General features: G+C 49.8%; 1 protein-coding gene across 2 annotated transcripts in view; it reads left to right on the top strand.

Moving 5' to 3' along the window:
• Positions 1-7,500, top strand: part of LOC143506351 (active breakpoint cluster region-related protein-like) — a 17,931-nt gene that overhangs the window by 2,265 nt on the left and 8,166 nt on the right. The gene's annotated exons all lie outside the window — the stretch shown is intronic.

Raw genomic sequence — 7,500 nt, 5'->3', positions numbered from 1 at the left:
GTGCTGTGTTTGTTGTGTGTGCTGTAGCTGCCGTGTCTGTTGTCTGCTGTGTCTGCCATGTCTGTTGTGTGCTGTGTCTGTTGTGTGTGCTGTAGCTGCCGTGTCTGTTGTGTGCTGTGTTTGTTGTGTGTGCTGTAGCTGCCGTGTCTGTTGTCTGCTGTGTCTGCCATGTCTGTTGTGTGCTGTGTCTGTTGTGTGTGCTGTAGCTGCCGTGTCTGTTGTGTGCTGTGTTTGTTGTGTGTGCTGTAGCTGCCGTGTCTGTTGTGTGCTGTGTTTGTTGTGTGTGCTGTAGCTGCCGTGTCTGTTGTCTGCTGTCTGCCGTGTCTGTTGTCTGCTGTCTGCCGTGTCTGTTGTGTGCTGTGTTTGTTGTGTGTGCTGTAGCTGCCGTGTCTGTTGTCTGCTGTCTGCCGTGTCTGTTGTCTGCTGTGTCTGCCATGTCTGTTGTGTGCTGTGTTTGTTGTGTGTGCTGTGTAGGGGTATCAGCAAGAACTGTGTTGTGTGTGTTGTGTATGCTGTGTAGGGGTATCAGCAGGAACTGTGTTGTGTGTGTGTGTGTTGTGTGTGCTGTGTAGGGGTATCAGCAAGAACTGTGTTGTGTGTGTTGTGTATGCTGTGTAGGGGTATCAGCAGGAACTGTGTTGTGTGTGCTGTGTAGGGGTATCAGCAGGAACTGTGTTGTGTGTGTTGTGTGTGCTGTGTAGGGGTATCAGCAGGAACTGTGTTGTGTGTGTGCTGTGTGTGTTGTGTGTGCTGTGTAGGGGTATCAGCAGGAACTGTGTTGTGTGTGTGTGTGTTGTGTGTGCTGTGTAGGGGTATCAGCAGGAACTGTGTTGTGTGTGCTGTGTGTGTGTTGTGTGTGCTGTGTAGGGGTATCAGCAGGAACTGTGTTGTGTGTGTGTGTGTGTGTGTGTGTGTGTGTTGTGTGCGCTGTGTAGGGGTATCAGCAGGAACTGTGTTGTGTGTGTGTGTGTGTTGTGTGTGCTGTGTAGGGGTATCAGCAGGAACTGTGTTGTGTGTGCTGTGTAGGGGTATCAGCAGGATCTACCTACACTGTGGGTTATCTCAGCAGTCTGAGCTTACAGGCTGTTGGTTGGTCTGTGACCTGCAGTCTGAGGTTAATTATCACCTCTGAAACCTAGTGGGCTGTGAGCACATTACCCTCCTCAATAAACCCAGTACCTGGTACACACACACACACACACACACACACTCACTCATTAACACCCACGCATTCACACACACACACACACACACACACACACACACACACACACACACACACACACACACACTCATTAACACCCACGCATTCACATACACACTCACATGCATGTGAAACACACAAAGAGAGCATCCACACCACTGGCTTTCATTTCTGTCTTTATGCATAGGCACAGTTACACACACACACACACACACACACCTGCTGGCATGAGGGCTGAGGGTTTGCCTTCCCACTGCCTGCAGCTGTTGTGATTGTGTCCCAGTTCAAATCTCCTCACACACCTTCTCTCCCTGTCACACACACCACCCTGTCACACACACCACCCTGTCACACACACCACCCTGTCTCACACACCACCCTGTCTCACACACCACCCTGTCTCACACACCACCCTGTCACACACACCACCCTGTCACACACACCACCCTGTCACACACACCACCCTGTCTCACACACCACCCTGTCTCACACACCTCACTCGTATAAGCCTCGTCCTGCTAACACTCGGCTGTTCCCAGATCAGGCACTAGCCTAGTGTAAGCTGAAATAAGCTTCCATCTCATATAGGCAACAGGAAGACCAAGTAGGTGTGTGTGTGTGTGCGCGTGTGTGTTTGTGCGTGCGTGCGTGCGTGCGTGCGTGCGTGCGTGCGTGCGTGGAGCACTAGTCAGGAAGCCAGACAAGCTTCACTGACTCCATGTGGCTGATTCAGGATCAGCATGAGGGAGAGGTGGTGGACAGTGATTAGCAAGGTTCCCATTGCTTCAAACCACCCACCTGATCTCAGATCTGTTCTGTTAATGTACAGTTAAGCCTGTTATCAGCAGCCTGATGCTGATGAAGCAGTGTGTTAATGCTAGCACCAGGTCAGACTTAGTGGATTTAGCCCAGGATTACACACACACACACACACACACACACACACACACACACACACACACACACACACACACACACACACATGGCTACAAATATCACTCATTGTATTGATTGGATCTGAAAGTTGCCACATCTTTCCTCTGTGTGGACAGTGAGGATTCAGTGCGTGCTCCCTTATCGGGGATTTCTGCTTGTTCAGGCAATTCACTCTCTCTCCCACACACACACACACACGCACACATATGCACACACACACACACACACATGCACACACACACACAGCCCACTGACTGTTTTATGTGTATGGTCTCACTTAATGGTAGCAAAGCAGATGGCATGTGTTGAATTGTGGGTCATGTTTGCATATATAGACTTATGCCTCCCCCCCCCCCTCTCATGCGCACACACACCTTCTTCACAGTAACTCTTGTAAATAAGGCTCTATATGCCTGCTGCAGACCATGAAACATGCACCTCTCCGACTCTCTTTGATGGGCCTGAATGGCTCTTTGAGGCGAAAAATTTGTGTGTGTGTGAGCGCGTGTGTTTGAGTGTGCGCACGTGTGTGTGTGTGTGTGTGTGTGTGTGTGTGTGTGAGCGCGTGTGTTTTTAGTGTCTGCTTGTGTAGGTGCCCACAGCCAAGCAGGGCGATGAATGACTTCTTCAAGCTCTCGTCTCCCTGACCCGGTCAGTGTGTCTGACCATCACAGACCTGCATTCATTCACACCATAGCTGGCATTACACTACATCACCTCGACTTTACCCCTGCTCACACACAGCAGAGAGAGAGAGAGAGAGAGAGAGAGAGAGAGAGAGACCTCTCCCATCACCGTTGTAAAGAGCTGCGAAATGAGGCCACTCCCTCTGTCTCTTTCTCTCTTTCAGCAGTGTGGCAGATTTTTGTTTCTTATGCCCTCTCTTCTCTCTCTCTGTCATCTGTTGGAATGACCACTAGTGAACGTGTTTGCTCACGTGGCTTGGCTGGGATATTGTGAGTATATTTTACTCCGAGGTTGCTGCCCTCACGCACTAACGTTTCTGTCTCCGTGAGCTAATGCCGCTTGGTCATGCAGGCACACGTGCTCACGTTTATGTGGCTACACATGTGACAGGGTAAAGTTGAGGTAGACTGGCGCTCGTTTATGTGGCTACACACGTGACAGGGTAAAGGTGAGGTAGACGGGCTCACGTTTATGTGGCTACTCACGTGACGGTAAAGGAAAGGCAGACGTTCTCACGTTTGTGTGGCATCTTGCATGACAGGGTAAAGGTGAGGCAGATGGGCTCACGTTTGTGTAGTAACTCACGTGACAGGGTGAAGGTGAGGCAGACGGGCTCACGTTTATGTGGCTACTCACGTGACTGTAAAGGAAAGGCAGACGTGCTCACGTTTGTGTGCCATCTTGCGTGACAGGGTAAAGGTGAGGCAGACGGGCTCACGTTTGTGTAGTAACTCACGTGACGGGGTAAAGGTGAGGCAGACGGGCTCACGTTTGTGTAGTAACTCACGTGACGGGGTAAAGGTGAGGTAGACGGGCTCACGTTTGTGTGGCTACTGGCATGGCACTCCCCCTCCTACCCACGTGACCCCATGCTATTATCTAATAGAGAAACAAATGGTCTTTCATGACTGATTCCTTGACTGGTTTAATTAATTCGACTGACTGCACTAGTTTTCTTAGACACTGCCCTTGCATTACAGCTTTCTGAAGTGACATAGGCTGTTATCTTGCATGCAAACAGCTTTCTGTTGTGATTAGTCATGCCTAAACAGGCAATGACAAAGCTGCTTTTAAAGCCAATTAAGTCCAGGGATAATTTAACAAATGTTACTGCAAATTTGTAGAAAGCTAATTAGAAACAGCTGTGGAAGTGGAGCTGTAATTCAGTCCTTGACGGACCAAGAACAGAGAGAGGTAACGAGTTTGGGTAAATGAATTCAGCATGTCTTAATTCAGAGTCATGTATGTGTCTCTGATATCTTTCGAAGTGAATCACAATGACGCGTCCTCAACAGCTTCTACGAGTCATTCACATAACAGATACGGCACCTGTGGGGTTTGGACCTCCGTCCCTGCTGCAGTATCCAGTTAATGTGCAGATCTGTGTGCCCAGTGGATGTGAAACGGACTGGGTGCCTGCTGTTGTGTTTGTGTGCCCACCTTTGGGGTGGGTGTGTGTGTGTGTGTGTCTGACAGAGATGCATGAATAGAGGGTGAGGTCATTGAAGTGTGTGTGTGTGTGTGTGTGTGTGTGTGGCGTATCACTCAGCGTATTCACAGCGGTTCAGAGCAGTGTGGGTCACTCCATGAGCACAACCACACTATGGGCTGGAACACCTGCATTCCTCTGGCTTTGAGGGTCACTAGAGCTCACACACACACACACACACACACACACACACACACACACACACCAAATGTACCTGGCACCTCTCCATGTCTGTGCTCACTCTCTATGTGGGTCGTAGGGATCAGTGTATCCCTGACAACACACACACGGAGGGAGAGAGCGAGGGAACACTTTGTTCCTGCTACACTTAGCAGGCCTGGCACAGGAGAGGAGGGAGAGAAGAGAGGAGGGAGAGGAGAGGAGAGGAGAGGAGAGGAGAGGAGGGAGAGGAAGGAGAAGAGAGGAGAGGAGGGAGAGGAAGGAGAAGAGAGGAGAGGAGGGAGAAGAGAGGAGAGGCGGGAGAAGAGAGGAGAGGCGGGAGAAGAGAGGAGGGAGAAGAGAGGAGAGGCGGGAGAAGAGAGGAGGGAGAAGAGAGGAGAGGCGGGAGAAGAGAGGAGGGAGAAGAGAGGAGAGGCGGGAGAAGAGAGGAGGGAGAAGAGAGGAGAGGCGGGAGAAGAGAGGAGAGGCGGGAGAAGAGAGGAGGGAGAAGAGAGGAGAGGCGGGAGAAGAGAGGAGGGAGAAGAGAGGAGCGAACAGCAGGAGCAGCGGCGGGCGGAGGGGCCCCGGGGCCTCAAACAGCACCTGGCCCTGCGTGGCCCCCACAGCTGCTCACACGGCTACCGTCACACCCTGTGGTACATCGCTCCACCGCTGCCGTGTTCTGTTCACATGGACGTAATTTTGATTTCAAAAGTGGGGGGGACATGGATTCATCGCTATTTAAATATTTGGTTTTAACCGTAAAAACTGGGGGGGACCAAAACCGGCTTTTGAAAAAGTGGGGGGGACATGTCCCCCCCAAATTACGTCCATGTCTGTACCCCATTTCAAATCAAACCCTATTAGTTTGGAATCATCTCTCGGGGTCAAAGGTCAGGTCACTGGCATTAGGACATACATAGTTCCTGTAGTTCCTCCAGCTCTTCCTCTCGGGTGTCTGTTACTCCTGTCCAGGTGCTCTCAGCGCAGGACAGGTGGACAGAGAACTAGAGGACAGTAGACTTGGAGGGACTTGGAGCAGCGTGCCAGAGATGGGAATAATCCTCACACATGGGGATTATGTTCAAAAGCGGTGGTGCAGGTCACTCATGGAAGTCAGTGAGTTCTTGGGATTAATGTTGGCAGACATAACCGTGTGGGAGCGACTTCTTCTACATGGGACGTTAAGTTTCCAGAGGTCCAACTGTGGAGGTGCAGAACCTGGCTGACCCACTGTTCGTGGACCTGGTTTAAAGGGCATTAGACCTTCCTGTCCCACCCCAACACACACTTCTACACCTCAGATTGGCCCTTGTCGGTGTTGTTGCTTACATGGGTCGCTTAAAGAAATAATAAAGAAAAAAAAAACTCTCAGACATCCCCAGCTATGCGGTCACCTAACGGTTACCCCGTGTGATGCTCCATCATGACTCAGTGCGTTTTGGTTTAGCAGTATAAATAAATCCATCAGCCGTAAGGTTTGTGGTGTTATCCCCCTAAATAAGCTCCGTTCCCACGGGGAGGAGGAGAAAGGAGAAGGTTGCGTTCCTCCTGGAATTCTAAATGGGACGCTAGAAGACTCGCTTCCCTGCGCTGTGTAGAAGTGGAGGAGTTTTTCAGAGGGCTGCAGTCATCTGGATGCTGAAAGGGTTTCCTTCCCCGTCTGCTTCAGTGTTTCATTGTGCATGCTGGTAATGTTCGTGAGAGGTTGTGTGAGCTGGTGACAGACAGCTGAGACAAGATCGAGGTTGAAAGAGTTTCTGTAGCCTCTATATAGATTTACTTATCATAGCTGGAGTCCAGGGGGCATGCCAGACCTTGGCTTGGTACCCTGATTTACACGAGTGGTTCCCAGCCCAGAACCCATTAAACAACACTACAACTCCCATGAGTACCGGATCAGCACCTCACATCACACAGTCCTTTTATTAAATCATCATGCAGGCCAGTTTGTACAGGCCAGGGTTGTTATTACGTCCACCATGCCAGTCTCTTAGCCCAGTGGGAAAATGACACAAGTGACGTGTATGTAATTTCTTGATGGTAATCTTGCTATGGCCCTAATGCTTAGAAGTAATGTCAGTAATGGTGATTACACCATCATTTTTGTTCGAGGGAAATGGAGATTTAAAGAGACTGGAGTAATGTGAAGTTAGACTGCTGGCATAACTTAACAGTCCTTCTTAGATTTTCTCATAAATGAGAAAAAAACAGTTTAAGTGTTTTCCCATTAGGAGGTAGAAGGTCATCATTGTACATGTTTAGTAGGTCCATGTCCTGCAGATAAAAAGTTTAATTAGTTCACTTTATCGTGCTTTAAAACACTGGTAAGCCACTAGTCTTGAATTGGTCTGATAGCAGACATCAGTTGTACAAAGAAGCCTGATTTTTGGGTATTTTTGGACTGGTCTCTGGTCTTGAAACAGGTTTGATTGGCAGGTTAGTTTAAGAGGTGGGAGGAGCTTCTCCAGGGGTTCCTTCCCATCATCCATCATGCCTGAGACAACATCTCCCAAAGCTACATGAGAAAGAGAGCGTGGAATGGTGGAGGAATTCCAGTAGCAGACGTGTGTGTGTGTGTGTGTGTGTGTGTGTGTGTGTGTGTGTGTGTGTGTGTGTGTGTGTGTGTGTGTGTGTGTGTGTGTGTGTGTGTGTGTGTGTGTGTGTGTGTGTGTGTGTGTGTGTGTGCGTGCGTGCGTGCGTGCGCGCGCGTGCGTGCGTGCGTGCGTGCGTGTGTGTGTAAGAGATAGAGAGATGGAGAAAGAAAGAGAGAGTGATGGTTATTTCCCCTAGAGAGCTGCACGTTGATGGAAACAGCATAGTTTCTACCCATGGTCTATCTGGAAGGATTCTTCTCCACTGCTAATAGGGAAAAGAGTCCAGAAGTCCCCGACCCAACACAAGTGTATGTCATACTCTGTTCCTGATAACGGAGCAGAAAAATAAATGACCTGACATTGGTCTGAATGAGATGACATGCAATGTAATGTCAAGGCATGTAATGGGCATGGTAGTCATTCAGGAC

This window comes from Brachyhypopomus gauderio, unplaced genomic scaffold (assembly GCF_052324685.1).
Source record: "Brachyhypopomus gauderio isolate BG-103 unplaced genomic scaffold, BGAUD_0.2 sc469, whole genome shotgun sequence".
Lineage (NCBI taxonomy): Eukaryota > Metazoa > Chordata > Actinopteri > Gymnotiformes > Hypopomidae > Brachyhypopomus > Brachyhypopomus gauderio.
Note: the sequence above shows the minus strand (reverse complement) of the source record. Positions and strands in the feature narration are given on the sequence as shown.